Source organism: Bactrocera dorsalis, chromosome 6, assembly GCF_023373825.1.
Source record: "Bactrocera dorsalis isolate Fly_Bdor chromosome 6, ASM2337382v1, whole genome shotgun sequence".
NCBI lineage: Eukaryota > Metazoa > Arthropoda > Insecta > Diptera > Tephritidae > Bactrocera > Bactrocera dorsalis.
The window spans coordinates 16,306,287-16,331,513 of NC_064308.1; the positions used below are offsets into that span (position 1 = coordinate 16,306,287).

At 36.6% G+C, this 25,227-nt stretch overlaps 2 protein-coding genes across 21 annotated transcripts in view; one reads left to right on the top strand and one right to left on the bottom strand.

Moving 5' to 3' along the window:
• The window catches only part of LOC105221871 (calcium-dependent secretion activator), a 249,448-nt gene extending 232,219 nt beyond the window's left edge, over positions 1-17,229 (bottom strand). For 9 of the 19 annotated variants that reach the window (XR_007423219.1, XR_007423220.1, XM_049460125.1 and 6 more), the window contains exon 1: positions 16,902-17,198. The gene's annotated coding sequence lies outside the window, so the exon portion shown is untranslated. Of the gene's footprint in view, positions 1-15,773; positions 15,798-16,008; positions 16,197-16,901 lie in introns of those variants that run through there. The other 10 variants (XM_049460120.1, XM_049460116.1, XM_049460131.1 and 7 more) reach the window with 6 other exon arrangements.
• Positions 1-25,227, top strand: part of LOC125779360 (zinc finger BED domain-containing protein 5-like) — a 451,651-nt gene that overhangs the window by 343,100 nt on the left and 83,324 nt on the right. The window lies entirely within an intron of this gene.

Below are 25,227 nucleotides of genomic sequence, written 5' to 3' on the forward strand. Positions count from 1 at the left end.
CATGTTACTGACTGCTATTTTTCCACACGAATATTAAAGACATTGGAGCGAAGTCTAAACATACGGTTAAGTACTTTAATGTGCCATCAGCTTTAAGACCTGTAATTAAATTGCTGCCCAACTTTGCAAAAGGAATTACCAACCACTTTCACAATCGTTAAATAAAAAATGCTTTATTTAAAATGAACAATAATTTTAGTTTAAGGTTTGGCGCAAGTATTAAATATTTACAAGGTTAGGTTGGAAATCCAAGTGTACGGAGCGGGGTGGATACGAGCGCTGCTATATATATTTCTGGCCTGTTAATGAAAATAGGCATATTTATCAACGAAAATGGTTTTTGTTCTTTTTCGTTGGACTTGGCTCGCCTTGGAAGACCCACACGGTCGATTGCTGTTTTGTTTCGGGCTCATACGCATAGATCCATGATTCGTCACCTGTGACGATTTTATAAACGTCTTTTGAAGCACCGCGATCGTATTTTTTCAGCATTTCTTTACACCAATCCACACGAGCCTTTTTTTGAGTGATTGTCAAATTGTGCGGGATCCAACGAGAACAAACCTTTTTTACGGCCAGGTGTTCATGCAATATCGAATGTATGTTGGTGGGAGAAATGCATAAGCATGCCTCTATCTGAAGGTATGTTACATGACGGTCTTACATTATCAGTTCACGTACGGCATCGATGTTTTCTGGCACAACGGCTGTTTTTGGACGACCTTCACGGAATTCGTCTTTGAGCGAGCGTCGGCCACGATTGAATTCGTTGTAACAGTTTTTCACAGTGCTATAGGATGGTGCTTCGAATAGCAATTGCTCGCCTGAAAAACAATAAAGCGGCAGGGGCCGATGGATTGCCGGCCGAGCTATTCAAACACTGTGGCGAAGAGCTGATAAGGTGCATGCATCAGCTTCTTTGCAAAATATGGTCGGACGAAAGTATGCCCAACGATTGGAATTTAAGTGTGCTATGCCCAATCCATAAAAAAGGAGACCCCACAATCTGCGCCAACTACCGTGGGAATAGCCTCCTCAACATCGCATATAAGGTTCTGTCGAGCGTATTGTGTGAAAGATTAAAGCCCACCGTCAACAAACTGATAGCACTTTATCAGTGTGGTTTTAGACCCGGTAAATCAACAGCCGACCAGATATTCACCATGCGCCAAATCTTGGAAAAGACTCGTGAAAGGAGAATCGACTCACACCACCTCTTCGTCGATTTCAAAGCTGCTTTCGACAGCACGAAAAGGAGCTGCCTTTATGCGCGATGTCTGAATTTGGTATCCCCTCAAAACTAATACGGCTGTGTAAACTGACGTTGAGCAGCACCAAAAGCTCCGTCGGGATCGGGAAGGACCTCTCCGAGCCGTTCGATACCAAACGAGGTTTCAGACAAGGCGACCCTTTATCGTGCGACTTCTTCAATCTGCTGCTGGAGAAAATTATTCGAGCTGCAGAACTTGATCGAGCAGGTACAATCTTTTATAAGAGTATACAGCTGCTGGCGTATGCCGATGATATTGATATCATCGGCCACAACACCCGCGCCGTTAGTTCTGCTTTCTCCAGAGTGAACAAGGAAGCAACGCAAATGGGTCTGGCAGTGAACGAGGGCAAGACGAAATATCTCCTGTCATTAAACAAACAGTCGTCGCATTCGCGACTTGGCTCCCACGTCACTGTTGACAGTCATAGCTTTGAAGTTGTAGATAATTTCGACTATTTAGGAACCAGCATTAACACCACCAACAATGTCAGCCTGGAAATCCAACGCAGGATTATTCTTGCCAACAGGTGCTACTTCGGACTGAGTAGGCAATTGAAAAGTAAAGTCCTCTCCCGACGAACAAAAGCCAAACTCTATAAGTCGCTCATAATTTCCATCCTGCTATATGGTGCAGAGGCTTGGATGATGACAACAACAGATGAGTCGACGTTGCGAGTTTTCGAGAGATAAGTTCTGCGAAAGATGTATGGTCCTTTGCGCGTTGGCCACGGCGAATATCGCATTCGATGGAACGATGAGCTGTACGAGATATACGACAACATTGACATAGTTCAGCGAATTAAAAGACAGCGGCTACGCTGGCTAGGTCATGTTGTCCGGATGGATGAAAACACTCCAGCTCTGAAAGTATTCGACGCAGTACCCGCCGCGGGAAGCAGAGGAAGAGGAAGACCTCCACTCCGTTGGAAGGACCAAGTGGAGAAGGACCTGGCTTCGCTTGGAATATCCAATTGGCGCCACGTAGCGAAGAGAAGAAACGACTGGCGCGCTGTTTTTGACTCGGTTATAATTGCGTAAGCGGTGTCTACACCAGTAAAGAAGAAGAAGATAGGATGGTTCATGCTAGTTCATCGATGCACTCTTGTCGTGATAATCCACGTCGAAAGTTGTGAAAAATGATCGCACGAAAATGTTCAGGAGGTAATTCCGAGATGAATTTTTTAATTCCCTGTAAATAAAACAATTCACGATTAAATGATAAAACGTTCTGAGTGATGTTGTGCTAAAAAATGTCAAATTTTCCAATGGAAATGTCAGATTGCAACGGGCAACACTTAGTGTTGCCTAGTCCAGAAATATATATAGCAGCCTATGTATATTTCCCAAACCGAGTGATAGCTGAAGATATCGACGTGGCGCCGCGTAGGATCGATACGTTGAAGCGCGGGGGATTAGTCGAGGACGAATATTGAAAATCGAAAGTGAGTATTCGAATGTTGACGTGCTATGATCGTCTGAAGAATTGTTCGAATCCTTCTTTGTTGGGTTAGCGGCATGCGATGTCGTCGTGTGGTGACCGCTTGCTGGGTGTGGTGATTTTCTCAATTATGGTGTGATTTAGTGTCATCAGCTGTGGTGAATTAAGCTGTCTTGTTATGGTGCGCCAGTTATTTCGGGTAAACTAGGTGGATGCTTAACTCATTTAAACATCCTAGGCCCCCTAGGCGAATATTTTGCCTAGTATTGTGTAAGTATGTATATGCGATGAAATGTATATCGGCGTACTGCTAGTAGAGTACCCGAAGGCTCAGAATAATTGCTATAAATGCTGAAAATGGCTTTGGCCTTAAACATATTTATTATGTATTTGCTTTTACGTTCATACGATATGAAACTATAAAATGCGCATTAACAAGTTTTTAACTGCTTTTCGTAGTTATTATACAAAGCGGTTGTTTCTTTGATAGTTATTATGCTAATCATTTATTACTTGATTTTTCTGTATTATCGCCAAATAAATCGGCTTATGAAGGATAGTATCTCCACGTGTGGCTCATATTGGGCCAGAATGGGTACTTCTATTAGGACTATGAAATTAGAGGGATCTTGCGAGAGAATGGCCGTGAATGGAGAACGGCTTCGATTCATAGGGTAAAAAATTAGCTATTTGTAAATGTAGGTGCGTCACTGTATCGCATTGGGAGTATGGTGATCCCTTAACTTGCTTTTGAGATTTTATTTATTTGAAAATTTAAGCCTCTTGACGCACTTTTGTTATATTTTATATTTTTATACATATATGCGCTAATTTGGCGCTTAGTAGCCCGCCACTGCTCTAGGATCTGTTCAGAATTGTTTTTTTTTCATTATTGGTGAAAGCCATCCTGCGGGGCCGAAAAGCTGTATACGCTTTTAATATAGGAGGAAGTGTCCCTATATCTCCGAATTTCCTTAATTGTGAATTAAGGTTTGCATTATCCTCAACTAGAGTTGGTATGGTGGTAACTGGTTCTTAAACTAGTCCTCTTAGAATCCAACCGAATATAGTGTTTTGCGCTAGAAGTGTGGTTGATATTTTTTCAACACCCTTAAGTAATATTTGCGATATAAGGTCGCTGCCTAATATAATATCTATTTGAGATGGTTTGTTGTAGTCGGGTTCTGCTAGTTTTAAGAGTGAGACCTTCTGCCAATGTCTGCTATCTATGTGATAGCTTGGAAGCATATTTGTTAATTTCGGTAGGACTATAGCTTCGGCTTTAATTTGCTTATCCGCTTGGGGGGAAATTAGGGTAATGGGACAGATTTTATCTGAGTTTTGGATTACTCTTCCACCCATTCCCGTAAAAAATTTGATTGTTTGGTTGACAATTTTAGTTTATTCTGTGCCTTAGACTCTATGAATGATCATTGTGATCCTTGGTCTATTAAGGCTCTGAGTTGGAACAGTTCTCCTCGGTGTTCGATGGAGACGACTGCTGTGGGTAGTAGTACCCTATTTTTATTTTCGCTGTGTAGCGTTTGCGTTTTTAATGCCTTTAAGCAGCAAGGTGCTTCTTGGCAATTTTCTCTATTTGCTTTTGCAACTAAGCTCGTGATTCTTTTTGTGCTATTACATGCGCTCTTTTGAGGTGAGCTAGGAAATATGTTGTAGTGAAGCTTTGAATGGTGTCTTTTGTGACACTGTAAGCAATTAAATTTGCTTTTGCAATTTTTATATGTATCCGTATGTGACAGACAAATTGTGCAAAGTCTTTTTGACCTAACAAAATTATTTCGTTCGTTAACTTTTAAACTTTTAAACCTCTCGCAAGATTTAACTTTATGCCCTCTTTTACAAAGTTCGCATGACGTAGGTTTTCGTTGTTCAGATGTGAACGATTGCGTTTTGTGAAAGTTTTTGTTTAAATTGTTTTTGTTACTAACATGCGGTGTATTTAAGCTTCCATTTGGGTCGTTTTTAATATTCTTTTTTTTGGTTACTTTTTTTCTAACCTTTCCGCAATTTCATATTGGGGGGTGAGAAAATCTTTCATTTGTTGCCACATTAGGCACTTTTTGGATGATGAGAGACCTTAGAAGTAACGATTTTTCTAATGCGGCGGTACATATATTTACCAGAATGGGACCCTAGCTGTCTGTGGGAATATTTTGTGTCGATAGAATCGACAAGCAATTTGAAACAGTGGATTCTAGTTTGATGAATTTTACACTTGTTCCTTTTTTAACTTTTGGCAAGTTCATTAGTGTTAACGACACTTGTTTATCGACCAGAATTCTTTCATTTTCATATCTCGCTTTTAGAGCTTCCCAAGCCAAATTGAAATTGTCGTCATTAAGAGCGAACTGCTTGACATTTGGTTTTGTATCTAAGGTGATACAATTTTGTGCTTTTCATAGTTGCGAATGGTTGATGTAAACGGCTGTAAACATGTCCCGGAAGGACGGCCATTCTCCATAACCTCCATAAAATATTCTGTGTCACATGAGGGCACCTCGAGGTGGATGCCTGAACTTGCCTTTTGACTGTCTATTTGCAGCAGATCTACTCTACTGTGGGGAGTAGGAGCAATTGCTTTAATGAGCTTTAGTTGATCGGATATCATAGCTTTTGTTTCTTCGTACTGGTCTAAGCAGTTTTCATATATGTATATCGTAAGCCGATGATTTAAAATTTTGTGGTAGATCTAAATTGTCAGAATCTACGAGGTTTGTAAATAAATAAAAAATGTTCCCAAAAATAATCAAACTTTAACTGTTAGTATCTTTTAAACGGTTGGGTTTACGAAAAAATCATACGAGACCTTTTTTTAGAGCATTCAATTTCCTACAACATCTAAGGAATTACATAATCGGGTGGACCATCTAACGTTTTAAATTTGAATTATCTATATTTCGACATTGGAAACGTCAAATACTATTCGGAATGTGACAGATATTCAGTAGAAAGTCTAAAATTTACGAAACCGTCGAGAAGAAAATGCACCCAGCACGAATCACTGTATGGTGCAGATTTTGGTCTGGTGGAATCATCGGCCCATTTTTCTTCGAACCGCCGTAACCAGCAATGGTGAGCGATATCGCGCAATGTTAACCAATTTTTTCTTCAAGCAAATTGAAGAGGAAGACTTGGACAACATTCGGTTCCAGCAGAACGGCGATACGTGCCATACAGCAAACGCTACACTCAATCTTTTACGCCCTATCTTCGAAATTTAAAATTTTATATGGCCCACAATATAGTTGGAAGCGAAATATAAATTTTTCTATCTGATAATAAGAAAAAATGGAAAACTGTAAGTAGGAGGACCTTCTTGTTACAACTAAGAACTCATGCTCGGAGAGGCTTTCTCAGAAGTGTCTAGGAACCTATTTTTCCGAGTACCAAACGAAAACAAAAAAAATTTTTTTTTTAATCACCCTAACGTACGTATGTGAATAATCATATGTTGTAATATGTCTGACATTATACTAAGTATGCTATTAGGATGTTCAGATTTCTGTCAATATGTTTTTGTGATACGTACATACATATATTAATATTATCTGAGAAGAAATATATTTGCACTAGGTATGGGAGAATGGAGTCATGTGTAGAAGTTCACGCAAGTGAGGAAAGTTCTCTGATCGCCATTCACTTGGGAGTGGCCAGAAACGATTCTTTTTTTTTTTCCCTCGTTACTTCGGTTCCAATTTTCACCGATGTATCGTACATGTTGGAGTTGACTGGTGGTTTCATGGACTTTTGGCTTTCTAAAAGGAATTTTGCTTGCTTGAATTTGGGCACAGGTTTTTATGTACATTTTGGAATCTTTCCTCCCGTCTAAGCACTTTTTTAATTTACGTACAGCTAGGTTTAATTGGAGCGATTTGTCTGTCATTCTCGTTTTGTACGCTTCTTTTCATTTACAAGCTTTTCTATTTCTCTATTACTGATTCTTTCAATGATTTCGTTAATATCTTTTGCTTTTGCTTATTTTATACTCAATATTAATGTGGCTGCTCACGTAATTTTTTATATTTTAGCCAGTTCGTTTTATTAGACAAACTTTTAGATCAACAAAATGGGAGTTCACATCTTAATTTTTGATTACAGCAAAATCAATTCAATCTGGTATTTTGTAACGATCACTAGGCCAATATTTGGCCTTACCAGGAAATATTATGTCACGGTTATTGCGCCTATTTATAATAGTGTGACACAGCTGTCGTTTGCATTTTAATTTCCACCTGCTAGAAATCTATGACCTAGCGTTAGAAAAAACTCTTCAAATTGAATGTCTGTAATTTTAAATCGAGGTGGGCAGTATATTGCCGTCACGTTTCCCCGCAGCGATTTTTTATAGATATAGTTGTAGCTTGTAAATAAGCTGTAGCATTAGATTCAAGTGCGTGGTGGTTTAACCGTTTTCTAACCAACACTTCTGATCTCCCCTGTTCCTTTCTATGTGGGTGATTTGTAACATAGAATTTAAATCCCGGTATAAAAAAATTGTTTTTATTCGTAAGGTGAGTTTCTGACAATAGCATAACATCTATATTATTTTCATCAAGAAATCTAATAAGTTCCAATTATTTTATTTAACGGTGTTAGAATTCTGTATACAAATGTTCACTATACTCAGTTTTTACTTAAATTAGATTTCAACATTTGATTTTATGATTTGATTATCTTTTGAATCATATTTTGCATTGTAGACTATATTGTGTCATACATTCTGTAAGGTTTAAAATCATAGTTTCTATGCTTCCATTTGATTGGTTTTAGGGATATTGCAGTCTTTCGCCACACTTGAATAGCTCTCTTGTGTGGCATTATTTATTATTAGTTTTGAAATATGGACAGCAATTTTAGTATTTAGGAGGAATATTACGACGTTCTTGAATTCCGAAAATTTCGTTTTAAAGTCTTTATATACAGAGCAACCCCTATAGATTGCAGTGTGATTTCCCCCATAATTACTACATTTTTTACACGGATGTGTCCCATTTTTATTTAGTTGATTAGAATTTGGCATCAATTCTATTTTTAACATTGGTTAAGAGGCAGCTGCCAACAAGACGACCACTCCAGCCATCAAGATTTGATTGCTCAATTTTCTTACAAGCTGCGATCCAGATACTGTGTATTCGTCTCACACGTTTAATTTGCACCAATGCAATACAGTAGTGATGGGCGATGTTGTGACTTTTAAAGAACACTGCTACTTGTGACTGTGACTTTCTAGTAGCAGTAATTTTAAACTGTGTAATAAAAATTGTTACAGAGAAAGGCCAATAAAGTAGAACATAATTGTTTCCTATTTCCATTTACGTACAATGAACATCTTTATTAAAATAAACAGAAATTAAAATAGTAAATTCATTTTTAGAAAATCAGCAAATATAAAATATATACATAAAAGCTAAAATTTAATAGTCTTAAAAATAATTGTTATATATTAAATGAATAAGAAGTCTAAAATATTATGTTTATAAATATTTCTCATTTGTATTCAAAGACAACAATATTTCAGAATTCCTTTCGCTTAATCTTGACCGACGATTACTTACAATTTGCTCCTCTTTGGAAAAAATTCTCTCGGAAGAAACGGAAAAGGCTAAACCACATAAGTACTTTTTTGCTAATTCTGCCATTTTAGGGTATCTGTATTTATTTTCAAGCCACCAATGAAATGGTTTGAAACTACGGGAAACCAGCCCATCTTCCTAATAGCGCTGAATTTCAATAATAGCTTTTGCTTCTACGCTACTATTTGGTTTATGTTCATTAGCGTATTTATCGGAAACACTCCATATTGATATTGGTTGTTCTACATTTTCTTCTGTTTTTTTCAGTCTGAAATTCTATTTCTTGTCTTTGCATTTCTATTAGATAACGTTTTATAAATTTTAGTGTTATGTGCTGCCGATTCATCAGTCAACGCCACTAATTTGAATCTGGGGTCGAGAAAGGTAGCAACCGTAAATGTATTGCTGTGTTGCAAACTGCTAAAACATTCTCTAATTCCATTTACAAAAATTTCGATAATTTTTTTATAGTATTTGAAAATATTTCAGTTCGCAAGTGTCTATACTCATCTAATAGACCATCAGCGATTGGTATTACCAGCGAACCTGTGCAATACGTCTCACCACTTAAGCTTACTGTAGCCTCTCTAAATGGTTTGCAAATTTTGCACAAAGCAGTAACAGTCGCCCACTCGTCGCTGGTTCATATTGGTAAATTTTTATTTATAATTACCAATGTGCATTTCACCGCTTCCTCCAACTCTGAAAAGCGCTCCAACATCGCCAATGTGGGGTTCCACGTCGTTTCAACCTGTTGAATTAATTTAGAGGTTCTTTACGGCTGTTGCGCTGGTAATTTTCAAATGCTTGATTCGCTGAAGTACTTATCTTGAAGTGATTAAATATTACTTTAACTTTATCAGTTACTTGTTCTACTTCAGGAATACGCAATCCTTCTTTTACAATTAAGTTAATTTTGTGAGCCATACATCCAAAATGCTTTCAACCTAACTTATTAATTATGGCACTTTTTATGTTACTTGCATTATCCGAAACAGCTAGCAATATTTTGTCGTTAATTTTCCAATCACTTACGATTTGTTGTATCGCCTCACCTACATAAGTTTTCAGCTGTATGATTTTGCTTTAGTTGGAATGACGCGACATTTAAAAGCTTAGTTTGTGTTAAAGGCTTTAGTAATGCAGGCTAAGTGGATGGTTTATGCTCTTCATGCGCATTTTGCGGCGCTGGCGTAATTTCCGGCTGCAAAACATTTTCACAATAACATTTGATATTTCAAAATTATATTATATTAACATTTCTAATTGAACAGTAGGATGCCTCCGTTCCATATGTTTTATACTCTCGCAACAAAGTTTCTAAGGAGAGTATTATAGTTTTGTTCACATAACGGTTGTTTGTAAGTCCTAAAACTAAAAGCGTCAGATATAGGGTTATATATACCAAAGTGATCAGGATGGCGAGTAGAGTTGAAATCCGGATGTCTGTCTGTCCGTCCGTGAAAGCTGTAACTTGAGTAAAAATTGAGATATCATGATGACTTGGTACACGTATTTCTTGGCTCCATAAGTAAGTTAAGTTCGAAGATGGGCAAAATCGGCCCACTGCCACGCCCACAAAATGGCGAAAACCGAAAACCTATAAAGTGTCATAACTAAGCCATAAATAAAGATATTAAAGTGAAAGTGGCACAATGGATCGCATTAATGAGGGGCATATTTGGAAGTAATTTTTTTGGAAAAGTGGGCGTGGCCCCGCCCCCTTCTACTATAGCTATGTCTACCAAACTCTATAAAGTCGTTTCCTTCATGCATTTCCATATAAAGTTCAAAAATGGAAGAAATCGGATAATAACCACGCCCATCTCCCATACAAAGGTATGTTGAAAATCACGAAAAGTGCGTTAACCGACTAACAAAAATCGTCAGAAACACTAAAATTTACGGAAGAAATGTCAGAAGGAAGCTGCACCCAGGCTTTTTTCTTTAATTGAAAATGGGCGTGGCGTCTCCCACTTATGGACCAAAAACCATATCTCAGGAACCACTAATCTAATTAATTTTACAGCAAAATAAAAAAATATGTAAATGACGGATAATGAAATCTCGATTATCACTTTATCATGCGAGAGTATAAAATGTTCGGTGACACCCGAACTTAGCCCTTCCTTACTTGTTGTAATTAGATGTTGACGCTTCGTACGATATTTTGAATTTACAAATATCACATTTTGCGAAAACGGCATCCACATCTTTAAAAAATTGCTACACGTAATTCGTTTTGGTCCTTTTTATACAAACATTTTTAGTTTTTATTACGTATAAGGAAAATGATTTGTAACCATTTCGTACAAAAATTAATGTAAATGATTTGTTATTTTTTAACAAGCACATTTTTAAGTCACAATAAATATAATCTCTGAAGGTTTTTTTTCAATATAAGGATACTCAATAGAACCTATTTAAAGTAAACGAAAACACTCTTTTAAAAATATTTCTTATATTTACTTATATTTACAGTACCAATATATATAGTATGTATATAAAATTGATGCCATTTTAAGATTAAATGTTTTATAATTGGCTTTACTAACGCATTGAGGTTTCTGTAATCAATTTAATTTGTACATAAGTATTACCCGTTTAAAGCAATTTTTACTTATCTAAAATTGAAAGAGAATTCATAGCTTTAATGAATATGAATTCATCACAGCCGCAATTTTTTATGTTACACTGTGAATGCTATTTTGCAACAGTCTCAATTTTTTATGTTCCACTGTGAATGCCATTTTGTCACAGTCGCAATTTTTCATGTTTCACTGCGAATGCTACTTTGTCACAGTAGCAATTTTTCATGTTCCACTGCGAATGCGACTCTGTTGAAGTTTCCCATGTGTTCCCTAATTCCAGTCACTGCTACTTTAGTCACAACTGTGACTGTGGTTTTTAAGTAGCAGTGATAAAATCACAGGTACTGAAATAATTGCCATCTCTACAATACAGCACCGAAACTACTACTTTTACTGATGTTGCAAATGGGCGTTTCCTCACTTGAAGGTTCAGCGAGAGCTTGAATATTTAGTGTGCAGTTCTGCCACCAATTAGCAATGCTGCGGATATTTCGGAGAACGCAACAGCCAACGCAACCACTTTGTCTGTACACAACTGTAGCAGCAGCAACTTCCGATGCCCCTTGGTGCATCCAAGAAAAAAGCAACATGAAAACAATTTCATCAATTATGAAAAAAAGCTCCTCATCCATTATTCGCGAATTCATTTTCATCGACTTTTGTACGAACATAAGATATTTTCTCGCCATTAAGCAAACCTATGTGTTAATCTAGGGTATCAGGTAACTCAGCCGTTTAGTCGTGAAGAAACTCTATATCTCGATTAGTTTTAGATGTTACAAGCCACAGTTAAATCTGTAGCAATATATTTCGAAAGTATCACAAACGTTAATTTATGTTTCGATCTCCAGATTATATTTCCAGTTGAAAAATTTCTTATCGTTGTTTTTAAGAATCCAAATTTTAGTTAGAATTTCTTTCGGCATGCAAAAGCAGCGACAAAAAAGCTGAATATGTGTGTAACTACTTTACTATTTTACTCGAATATATAATATGTACATGTATGTACCTGACTAGTAGAATTGAACGACAATATAGTTGAGTTTATGGAGCCCGGAAGACATATCGGTAGCTGCGTACCAAACAACCGCTCAGACCTTTTCAGATTTATTCAACGTTTTACGTAAAGATCGTGAGCGAGAATTTGGAGGTGATCTAGCCTTTATTTTGCGACACCTCGTGCAATATAGTCTTATGGACCGCAAATACACTACCTTAGGATGTCAGGGCAAATCTATCCGGTCAAGCGATGTCGAACTCGAAATATTCAATATATACATCTCCCCCAGTTACTTGTTGCCCAAAAAGATAGGTGCGCTGCTTCGTTCTAAAAACTGATTGGTACATGGCGACTTTAACGCGAGTTAAGGAACGTATTCCTTATAATAGTAACAAACAACAACAAAACAATCTTTTGTTTCAGTAAATAGAATGCATTAAAACAACCTTGAGTTGGAACAATTGAAATGCACTATCACTACAACAAAGAATCCTAAGCAAAGAAGTATCAAAACAACATTGAGTTTGAGTACCACAAGAACCTTATCTTAAAATAAAGAAAATGAGTCTAAGCAAACAATATATATGTAAACAAACCTAAACAAATAATATAATCAGTATCTAAACAAACTATCAACTAGTAATAAGTAAACATACTTGTTAGTATAAATAGAAGTAAGAAAAATGTAATAAGTCAGTCTTAAGAGTATAAATAAAGAGTACACATTTCGGTGCAGCTCAAAATATATTCTTTTGACTCATTTTTACTTAATGTTAAAATTAACTCCCGCACCATGAACTTTGGAACTCTGGCCTGCCAAACAATCGTTGCTCATCTATAGGCAACTGTAGCAGCTCGCCTGACATCACCATCACTGGTGGTGGCGTAATAGCTGGTTGATGTCCTCGTAAAATGAAGGCTGACTTCATTGCCGTCTATGTAATGAGATGGACGCGACAAGGACGAAGGCGGGTAGGTCCTTGCGATATTTAACACAGAGACCTTAAAAAGGAGCGCAAATTCGGTGTATGATTCGTGGACAAAAATACTCAGTCGTCGAGTCTTGGCATTCACTGCAGTGGATGAGCATCTAGCCACAATCCTCAACCGCATCAGAGCTACATTTTTCAACAAAACACTGATTTGCGCCCACGCTCCGAAGGTAGAGAAGGACGATGTGTTCAAATATACCTTTTATAAGCGGCTGTAGCGCGTTAAGACAATCGCCTCTGACACTATGTAAAAATTCTGCTTGGTGATTTCAACGCCAGTTAGGCAAAGAAAGCATCTTTTGCACAACAGTGAGAAAAATCAGCCCTCATGGCGAAACCAAATTGGGTGAGGCTGTTCGACTTCGCAGGGGCCGAAGTATGGTTGCGTGCAGTACTAGATTCCTCTACAAGAAAATTCGTAAAGATACTTGACTGTCGCCATATCAAAAGTAGATCAATCATGTTGCGATAGATCGAAGACTTGTCCCCGGGGTTGAGCGTATGCTCCGAAGACCTAACAGCGACTCGAACCACCATCTTGTTGTAGCGAAGATATTTCTGAGAGCACTCATGGGCAACTCGGTATTAGTGAATTGTGGGAAAAGTTCGAAAGAACAGCGGGTACAATAAGAACTGTCGTGTTGCAGTGGCGAGAAAGGGGCAGTCTACCTCGCAATGTTGCAATCGACCACAACACAAACAGGATGGCTCGATACAGAGAGTTGAAAAAGAAAGCGAGACGAATATGCTAACAAAAAAGGAAAGGAATAGATTTTTTATTGCCCGATCAGCACGGCACGAATAGCACTTACCCGCCTGAAGGGCATCAAAGCGAGCTATTCAATTACGGTGACGAAGAACTGACAAGACGCATATATCAGCTTTTTTGCAAAATATGGTCGGATGAAAGCATGTCCGACGATTGGAACCTAAGTTTGTTCTGCTCAATCCTCAAAAAGCGGAGCCACACAATCTGCGCTATTTACTGGTTTCAGCATCTTTAATATCGAACGTTATGTGTGAAAAATTGAAGCCCATCGTCAACAAACTGATTGGACCATATCAGTTTGACTTTAGACCTGGAAAATCTACTATCGACCAGATTTTAATCATGCACCAAATCTTGGAAAAGATCGAATAAAAAAGGAATTGCCTCTATGCCATTATGTCTGAGCTTGGTATCCCCGCAAAACTAATACGGCTGTGTGAACTGACGTTGAGCAATACTAAATTCGCGTCTTGCCTCACACTTCACTGCTGTTAGTTATCTTTAAAGTCTTATATAATTTCGCTTATCTTGGAACCAGTATTACCACCAACAACTATCTCAGCCTTGAAATCCATCGCAGAATCACTGTTACAAAGAGGTACTACATTGGACTGACCTGCTATATGAGGCGGAGATATGGACAATGACATCATCTGATAAGTCGGCGGTTAGGATTCTTCTAAAGAAATCGATTCTATACCCGCTGGTGAAAACTAAGGAAAGAAAGGACCTCCACTCCTGACTAACCTGACTGCACTTGGTATTTCGAATTAGCACGAAATAACGAAAAAAAAGATACGACTGACGCGCTGTTATTAACTCGGCTATAACCGCGTAAGCGGTGTCTACGCCAGTAAAGAAGAAGAAGAAGTACATTTTAAATTAAGGGTATGTCCTCTCCCCGCTACTGTTTAATCACTATATATCGAACCTGCCACAACCACCAGAAAGTGTCTCTGTAACCTCATACCCAGATGATTGTGCAATAATGACAATGGTATTAATCTTAAAGTGTTCGCAAGTGATCACACATTTCCCATAACTTTCTCGCTTCTTTATTGATGAGAGCCTAAAACTCTCCCGTGCGCCAAATTCACGACTACCCTATTTACAAATTGGACGAGGGATTACAGACTGAATCTTAACATTTCCTTCGATGGAGTCAGAATCGGTAAACTAACCTAAATTTTATTAGTAACATTCGACACTCTGAACTTTTTCACTTCTCACTTAACCGCGACTGTTACTTAAGTACAGAGCAGCAACCTCCTTAAGTCGCAAGCCGGTAGAACTTCCGGCAAAGACAAAGTGACGTTGTTGGTAACATAAAAGTTCCGGTTATAAACTATACCATCTCTTTATGGCCGCCTGACCGGAAGTAGATGGAGAAGATACAAACTGGCCAAAATACCGCATTCCGACCAATAACAGTATATCTCTCTTTGAACAGCTATACAATGAGGCCCGCATAACACTCTTCACTCCAAGCTATTCCTGCAGTCACTTGCTGCCTCTCGGAAACATCAGGAATACATTCGTCCAATATGTAGACGACATATAACAATAAACAACAATTTCGAATGCGACCAATGTTCGACTGGCATTGATCGGCCTACACAGTCAAGATATTAACACCTTCACTGACTCCCTCTCAATGAACGGCGTACATGGAGTCCAAATACACCAATACCAGAACAAGAACTCGAAATGCTCTAACGCAGTGGCTTTCTGGTTATTGTAGCAGATAAAACACTTACTTATTTCCCGCATGCAATTAGTTCCCGCACGCTAATCATCACCTCTTAGCATGCTCAATGAAACAAAATCACCTAACCCCATTCTCCCTCTAGTTCGAACCCGTCAAAACAGCTCGTCTCCTGGGTCTGCCATTAAGTGATTTGAGGACAGCTAACTTATGACTTTCTCCAAGAAGGGCTTGGATAATCGTTAAAACAATACTTTATATAATTAACCCCTTCCAACTGTTCGCACACAACTTGCACTAAAGAAACCAGGTTTGATGCTTACGAACTGTCGCACGCTTTTTTTACAAATTTACAAAAAATAAAATACTACGATTTAATTTTAATGCGTAACAAAAAATATGGATAATTACACAGCAGATAATGCACTCAACCACAACACGGTTTTTTGTTTACATTATTAGCTGAAAATAACGGGAAATTTTCAATTTTCTTTTCATCAAATGTACACTTCTACGCACCACGAGCCAGACTTGTGATAATCATGTTAGGCACAGAAATTGTACCACGAGTCGGACTCGGGTTAAAAATGATAAACTGCTTAAAAAATACCATACTAATCGTAATGGAAATGCTACATACACTTACATATGTTAGTACAAATTGGGCTTCGTGTCTATCACCATTGCATTAAGTAAGACTATTTGTGTTTCTTGCCAAATGATATGCATGTATAAATATACTTGTATATGTTCACCATAAAGCAATGTTTCTATTAATTTTGGCTTAACTTTTATTATTTGTATTGTTGAAATAAATCAACATATATATATTATATTTATAAAAGGAAAGTACACGGGTATTTTAAAGTTAACTTAGGAGCTAAGACGGTATATTTTTTTATGAATATGAAAGATTACAGTAAAACACATTCAGTAGAAATTAACAAAACTTGAACCGTTCCAAAAATATGAAGACAACTTTCATAAACTGACAGGAAAAGCTATGCATTTCTCAGCCGGATATGTACTCGTACATATTCTATTACTTTCGCACTTATAACCGTATATGCATTTTTCAGTTATCATAACTGAATTAACATTACAATAAAAATATTATATATGGAATTAATTTTGTAATGCTAACGTTTAAGAATGTCATAGTTAATTCGATAAATGTACCGAAAATATTTAAATATATTATAGTAGCAATTCTCCATTACCAGATTAACCAACTGTTAAGTTTTTTTTATTATATATAGTGGCAATAGAGATTTGAAGCCGTCGATTTACGCTCATCATATTGTTTCGTTGATATATTATCAATTTTTGTACATACGTATGTATGTTTATATGTACATACAAATATTATTACAATACCATGTTCGCTGAGGTCATTGGAGAAATACCGTAACATAATTTTTGCGCATGTGCATGAAGTCACTCCCTTGCTTCCATGTATTTTGTATGTTATTGAAGAATGTATTTTAGTTAGGATTAATAAAAAATCATAATTTTGGAACTCAAGAAAAATGTTCTTACCTTTGTAAGTTTCAGTGATTATTTCTATACCTCACATTTATCCTATTTATATACATACACACTTAAAAATTTCATCAACCAAAGTATATGTCTCCTTCATATCACATGATCCCTATAAAAATTAATAATTTAACTGTGGGTCTATGTTTATTAGCGACTTTTGATTAATTTTTTAAGAAACAGCTCAGTATAAGATCTTTTGAAAAAATTTTTTACTATGGCGTCTCATTTTATTTATTAGCACACGCAAAGGACTTAACGGCAAAACTGTTATATCTAAAATGGCTAGCAAAGTGTTTGCGCCGTAGTGGAAATAGAGTTGCCAACCATACGACATTAAAAAATTATTTGCAGAGTTCATTGTATATTTTGAGGATAAATATGGTTGAATATCTTATTGAAGTAAATTTTTCTGTTCAAGATAAACCTCAAACTTTGATAATATAAGTTTCATGGAGTACAAATAATTCCACCTCAAAATTAAAATTGTTAAAATGGTAATAAGAAATAGAGACGGAATAGGTTAAATCTAGGTGAACGTCTGTCAAATTTATAATATATATACATATATATAATACCTTAACACAATTACGTAAGCGAATAATGCTGGTCAATCGATAAATATATGTAGAATCTGTTAGCAAAGTACCACAACACACATCAATCCATTGCACAAGGAGGGTTCCAAAGTAAACAGGACTTAAAAAAAAAAACAGAACAAATGCTTTTTTCGGCAAAATCAATTTATTTTATTCAAAATACTCTCCTTCTACTTCAATACAGCTTTTTGCACGATCCAAAAGCATGTCGAACGAGTGTTTTAGCTCGTTGGCCGGTATGGCCGCCAGTATGCCGGTGCAAGCCTTTTGAATGGCCTCTACGTCTGAATATCGCTTTCCTTTCATGAGCAAATGCATTTTTCTGTTGGATTCTGAGCAATTTTTGGTCGTCAGTCAATTTGTGCGGAACAAACCGTGCACACACGTTTCGTAAGCCCAAATATTTGTTGAAAATGCGATAAATCGATGTTTTGGAGATGTTCAATTCCCTTTCCATGACTTTCAATGATGATTTCGGTTGATTTTTGATGAATTCACGCACAGTTTCGATGGAATTTCCGGTGATTGCGGATTTTGATTAGCCCACATGTTGATCGTCATTTATGTCCTCACGACCACTTTGAAAACTCGTGCACTCTGCTACGGGATAGGCAATCATCGCCATAAACTTGTTTCATCAATTGAAACTTTTCGATACAATTTTTACCAATTTTAATACAAAATTTTATAATGGCTCTTTGTTCGAAGCTCATTTTCGCACCGATGGAATTTCCACTGGACAATCGATAAATATAGCGGATTTTAACGCACCAGTCGACATATAGATGGCGCCACCAGGGGGCATTAGATTCAAAAAGACCTGTTTACTTTGGAACCCACCTTGTATAAAAGAAAGTCGATTTTTCTGTCTCAATCCCTTCGTATGCTTAAATCTTTAAAACTGCGCTGCGGATTTTGATGCGGTTTTTTTTAATAGATAGAGTGATAGAAAGGATTATATATATAATAACATCCATTTAATAGTGGAGAAATGCTGTCATTCTTGGGTTTTCTAATGTGATGTCGTAGATAATTGCATTTTTTCCGCTAACTTTGCAAACGCAGGCTGAACCCCACCAGATTTATCAAAATAATGCACTAAGAATTGTATACATTGAAAAGGTCTACAGAAAACTCCGTGATGGAATACTATATGTCTATTTTTTTAATAACATTTTTTTGTCATTTACTTTTTATGACAAATAATTTTGGAAGCGATTTTAACCAATACAATATTAATCGTTATCCAACTAAATAGCTTAAATACATTGTTGATTTTATATAGATCTATATGGCATTGAACAGCATTTAATTTAAATGAATATTTTTGAAGATATTACAGATTATAAATAATGTGTCAGAGGCCGCGGTTCTCCCTATAGCACTTCGAATTTAGCAGCGATCGGACGTGATTATTATCTGTCTAGCGCGGAATATTTAAACGGAAACGATGAAGTATATGCGTACAATTTCAAACTGATCCTTCCTCAAAAATAATGTAATTGCTAAATATTTGGAATAGTAGAATAGAACTGCAACCAAATACACAGTGCAGTGAATTATAACTGGCTCAGTAATCAGTCGATGAATATTTTACCACGTGCAGACTGATGACTAATGATACTGATGCAAAAATTCGGTTATATTACGGTTAAAGAGCATTCAAACACTCCTCAGAGTCAGCACACTTGCACAGAGCTATCGCCTCTTTAGGACGTCCACTGTCTTCATTGTCTTCGGTGCTCATTTCGCCTCTTTACAACTTTGCAAATCTCTTTTCAAAGGTTGATTTTTTTGGTGCAGAGCCCAAATTCAACAGTATTTTCTCTAAAAAAGCAATGCTTTATTAACACACGAAATGCTTTTATGATCTATTTTTTTTTAATTCCATAAGTTGCTTTACAAAAATGCTATATCTCATTAACTACTAGTTATAATCTAACTAATAGAAATCAAAAAGAGGGTAGTAGTAGTATTATATATGTGTCACCAGTAAGACGTGGACGGGTCCTTTAGTACCAGAAACAATAGTTTTCGTTATTCTTCCGCTTTATACCGAATATATCGGTCAATGTCTAACTTACTCATAAAATTGTTTGACAACATGTTCTCGCGTACACTTGGGTAATGCCATAGTTAATGTAATCTGTCCACTCCTTCGCCAAACCCCAATCAAACTAAACTTGTGTTAGTAAAAATGTGTGGTATATTAATAGGCTAGTGCGAAGCATTTGAAAATAATAAAAAAATCCATAGTATATTGAAACCTATAGGAACTGAAATATAAAATAACAAACATTAAATGAATAATAAATTTGGGATATGATTGATTTTTTAAGGGTTGAGAATGACTTATCCCGATTTCAAGTAAAACTAGGAGTCTTATAGAAGTTGTATGGAATTGTTGTAGGTAATGAAAAGATCCGAAAGTTTTGCATAAAAACTTTTTTCACATAACCTAAAACTTTATGCGAAAAATTCACATATACCAGCTTTTGGATTTTAATTTTTATTTTTATCTAATAAAAAATTTCTTTCTTTTACGAAATTTTGTGTAAATTTGCCTTCTTATGTCCCAAACGCTTTGTATTTTTTATACTCTTTCAACATGTTGCTACAGATCATAAAAGTTTTTGAAATTTTGAAACATCGATGTTTTTGTCAAATAGTTTATGTTTAAAAGCATCGCTGTTTGCCATCGTTGTTGTGATTTTAAAAACATCAACTGGATCGATGTTTTTCGCTTACATCTTTGCAGCACTTTTTCTCGGTTTTAATGCGAATACATCTGCTTCGAAACGCCTTAACAAACTATCATGTGTATTGTTGTAAAACACGGAGAACTCGTTGGTGGAATGTGCACTTGAATAATACTGAGAATTGCCTCATGAATTAATGCGAAGTAAGTTTTACAAAAAATCGAAAATACATTTTGTGTGGAAGCCTATTTTTTGCTATGTGTTCTACAAGTTGTTTGTGAGCATTTCATATATGTAAGTCCTGTTTCGAATTCATTTGTTATCAGGCACAACTTTATTACAGGTTTAGTGAATATAAAATATTATATTTGTAAACAATTACGTAAGACGTTTACATACATATGTATGTACATAATAAATATTTCAGATTTTCAAAATGCTGCCTTCAAAATTAAAAAGCAAGTTCTGAAACTTCTTTATAAGAAATTCAGATGCTTCCGACACGTGCAAACTTCGCTGTCATGTTGAGAATGTACATAAAATTGTATTACTCAATCAAGTTGATACTGCAGACTCAATCAAGTTGATAAATGATCCTCCAAAACTACGCTGCACTCGGAACCAAAACAGTGAAAAATTTCTCAAATAATTAACATATCATCAACGACAGTGTCAAGTCTAAATGAGTAATCCGACAGTACTAATAAGAAGACTGCATGTATTGAATCGTCTCCTAGTACATGTATTCCGTCAATACTGTAAAATAAATCAGATCATTTGCCAGCGCTAATCCAACCAACTGTTTTGAGCAGGTTAAAAGTATTTCTTCCCAAGATGGCTCTAAATCAAGGAAAATCACTGTAGCAATTGTGAACTATATTATAATGGACAACAAGCGATTTTCCACCGTGGAAGGAAAAGGATTTCTGAAGTTCATTTCGCTTTTTAAAGTTCCAAGTAGAAAAACCATAAAATTGCCAGTGGATGAAAAATATGAAGCGCTGTCTTCAATTTTCAAAGAGTGTATTCGACAGTTACTGCCTAACGTATGACATATGGACGAAGACAATGAAAAATCAGTCGTTTCTTGGGGTAACAATTTTTTGGAATTGACTTTGGTTGAGTGGGACGTTAAATTTAATCGAACGCCCACAATGCCCCATTAACCAAAGTCGTATAAAGTGTTAAATCTTGTCGAATTTGGAGGGTGGCTGTGGTACCATTTTGGTGAAAACCCATACCGATAAAATTCGGTAGGTAACATTGCAGAAAGAAAATGTGGGAAATCAGATTACAAGCACGCCAAGCTCCAATGAATGTATCAGGATAAAACTTTTCACGAAAAGTTCTTCTAAGGTATGCCATCTCATGACTAAAAATTGTACAAATCGGACTGAAACTGCTCAAGCCCCTATCTAGGGGTATCTACCTAATATGGGGACTCCAGTTGCTATCACGCACTTTTCATCAAAAATATCGGTCAATCTGTGAGATTTCTTATATTTATTCAGAGAGATTCGTGGAACAAAGAATGTTGAACTTTTTCACTACATTTTTTAAATAAAGTTTTGCTTAACCATTGATCCTGGAAAGTTGCAAGAGTATGAAATGTTCGATCTTAGCCTTTCATTATTTGTTTTGGTTTAAAATTCAGGTATTTATTTCTTTCCTTTTATTGACTTAATATCGAACAACCGTAATTTTCAATCAAAAATTCTTAAGTCAAAATAAACAAACAACAAAAACTTGGTTTTTCCATTTTTCATCTAAATTTTGAGATTGAGTGAAAAACTCAATAAACAAAAGTCAAAAATCTTTCATTGCCTACAACATTGGTGTACATCACCTCTTAAGGTTTGTTATTTCATTTCGTAAGACGGATGTAATCAATTCAAAACTACATTTGTAAAGTTTCACCTTTTATCCTACTTCTCTTCTTCTTCTTTAATGGCGTAGGCATCTTTTACGTGGTTATAGCCGAGTTTACAACAGCGCGCCAGTCGTTTCTTCTTTTCGCAATTTAGCGTTAATTCGCGAAACCAAGTGGAGCCAAATCTTTCTCAACCTGACCTCTCCAACAGAGTGGAGCTCTTTCTCTGCTTCCTCCGGCGGGTACTGCGTCGGATACATTCAGAACTGGAGTATTTTCGTCCATTAGGACGATATAAACTAGCCAGCGGAGTCGCTGTCTCTTAATTCGGTTAACTATGTCAATGTCGTCGTATAACTCATACAGCTCATCGTTCCATCGAATGCGATATTCTCCGGGGCCAATGCACAAAGGACCATAAATCTTCCGCAAAACCTTTCTCTCGAAAACTCGTAAGGGCGACTCATCAGATGTTGTCATCGTCCATGACTCTGCATCATATAGCAGAACAGGAATAATGAGTGACTTATAAAGTTTGGTCTTTGTTCGTCGAGAGAAGACTTTACTTCTCAATTGCCTACTTAGTCCGAAGTAGCACCAACAGGTTTGTTTTTTGGAAAACAAGCAATTAAAAACGGACAAGTTTTCGGAAAACTGACAATTGATCCTACTATCGGCCACACACAACTTTTGGAGCATTTAGTCAGCTATAGGCCATCAACTCTTATCTAAATGGTTTCGAAACTTCAAATACAAATCTCTACTCCTATAATGTCATCTATATCTACTTTATCTCTATTTGTATCTAGGAGAGTTTTTGCAAATAAGGTGACCCGTTTACGCCTATTTCACCAGTAAGTCGCTCAGAGTATTACGCGTTAAGCTCTTAGTTCCTTTATATTGAGGTAGGTACTTATTGACGTCTTCGTCTACAAAGTCTGCACATTCAAAGAGATAATGAATTTCAGAATGATTATCATCTTACACAGACAGCCCCTTTTCTACGAATAGGAATGTCGTTAAAAAATACTTAAATTTACGACATATTTCCAATTTCTAAAGAAAGATCGCTAAGTTTACGAAATTTTGCCCCCATAATAAATAAAAAAATGTATTAGGTGTTATGAAAAAAAATTAAGAGTGTAGTTTAATTGTGTTTCAGAGACTAATCTAATTAAATGTTGAATGATACTACATTATATAAATGTTTCAGTTTTTTTAGTGTGAATTATTATTTTTTTATTGTTATGTATTGTTGTGTATGAAAGCATTACAGATAAAAAAAATTGGAGTATCAGTTTGTTTCGGACCTTGTTCAAAACCACCTACTCACAAATTTTCGGCCAAATCATTCCACCGTTTTTGAGTAATAAACATTTTATTTTTATTATATAAAAGTTTATATAACAATAAAATTATTACATAAACTAAAGATAACGCAGCGCTAGCATCGGAGGCTTTCGGCTGGCATGTTGACTAGGGCGGTATCAAATGCATCGGAGTAGGTCGGTATCTCTGAGGAAATTATATATCCTGCTAATATTATTGTCCATCGGGTTTTTTAACAGCTGTGTAGGATTAATACCATTGAAATAGTGTAGTCTTTGGGCATCAAGTTTCGGGCAGCAATCCAAGAGGTGGTTAATGCTGAGTGAAAAGTTGCAGAGCGGGCAGCAACTAGGAGTAGCGCCCTGAAGCAAATGAGAGGTTGTAATAATCATCTGGCCAAGCCGGAGACGGGTATATGGAGTTATGTAGTTTGTCGGCATGGTCGGAGAGAAGCAGTGTTTTGTACGACTGGGATTGATTGAGGAGTAGTGATGGCTATATCGGCTCCACTCGGATAGCAATTTTTTTGCCTCTCATTATTTATAATCCAGTAGATATCCCTTTTAAAAAGAACGTTGGAAGTTTTGGTAGGTGTAACAACCATATCTTTAGCGACCTTATCGGCAATCGTGTTGCCCTTTATATCTGCGTGACCGGGGACCCACATGATAATAAGGATGTCTCGAATGTTTTCAATAACGGGGTTGGTTTGGTTACATCCCTTAATAGCTTGAAAACATGACATACTGTCAGAGCAAATTATAAATTTTCCTTTATTTCGTACGGAATAAAGCATCGCCTTGAATATTGCCACGGCTTCTGCTGTGAAAATCAAACAGAAATTAAATAAAATACCATAAGTAATTACTTCTCCAAGTTCTTTCACGACAGCAAATGAAGTCTGTGATGATTTTGAACCGTCGGTAAAAATCAGATCCCATCCAGTGGATTTGTATTTAGCTGCCACTTCGAGGAAATTTGCCTTGTATACATCGTTGGTAGTATTCGCCTTCCGCAAATGGACAAATTCATTGATAAAAGAATCATTTTTAAACAGCCACGGCGGATGAACGCTTTTGCGAATATGAGGCCTTTGGAGTGGAAGGCCGTTATCCTTTGCGAATTTGATACATAAGCAAACGGATGATTGCACTTTGGGTGGCCGTTTGCGCGAAATCGATTCTGCAAATAAATTATTTAAGGGAATCGTTGGAAACGCGCGCAGCGATCTTCGAATTGCAGCGTGGTAAGGGGTAGTCAGCATTTTCAACTTATTTTTTGCGTGATGTCCATAAATGTCCAAACCGTATTGTATAGTTGAGACAATAAGTGCCCTGGTTACGTTACTCAACAATGCCGGACCGAAAAATGAGCGCTTTGCGGAGAGGTACTTAACTATTAATAGTTTGGACATTAGTATATCTCTTACATATTGACAATGTTGAGCGAAAGAGTACTTAGAGTCTAGTATTATACCTAAAAACTTAAGGCTATTTGTACAATTTATAGTTACATCGGAAAAAGTTATGGTATGCGTGCTACAGTTTCTTTTTCTACAAATGTGCAACAATTTAGATTTGCTAGGGGAAATTGAAGCGCCGGAAGTTTGCGACCAGGAGGAGATTTTGGAGAGGATATCGGAGAAGGTTCTTAGAACTGCTGCTTGTTCAGTGTTTTTGGAATACACCAGAACATCGTCTGCGTACAGTTGGTGCTCAATAGTAGTAAATTTAGACAGTAATTCGTTAAGTTCATCAAACGCTATAATGAAGAAAATCACCGATAAGGGTGATCCTTGAGGAGTGCCATTATCTAGGGGAAGGATAGAG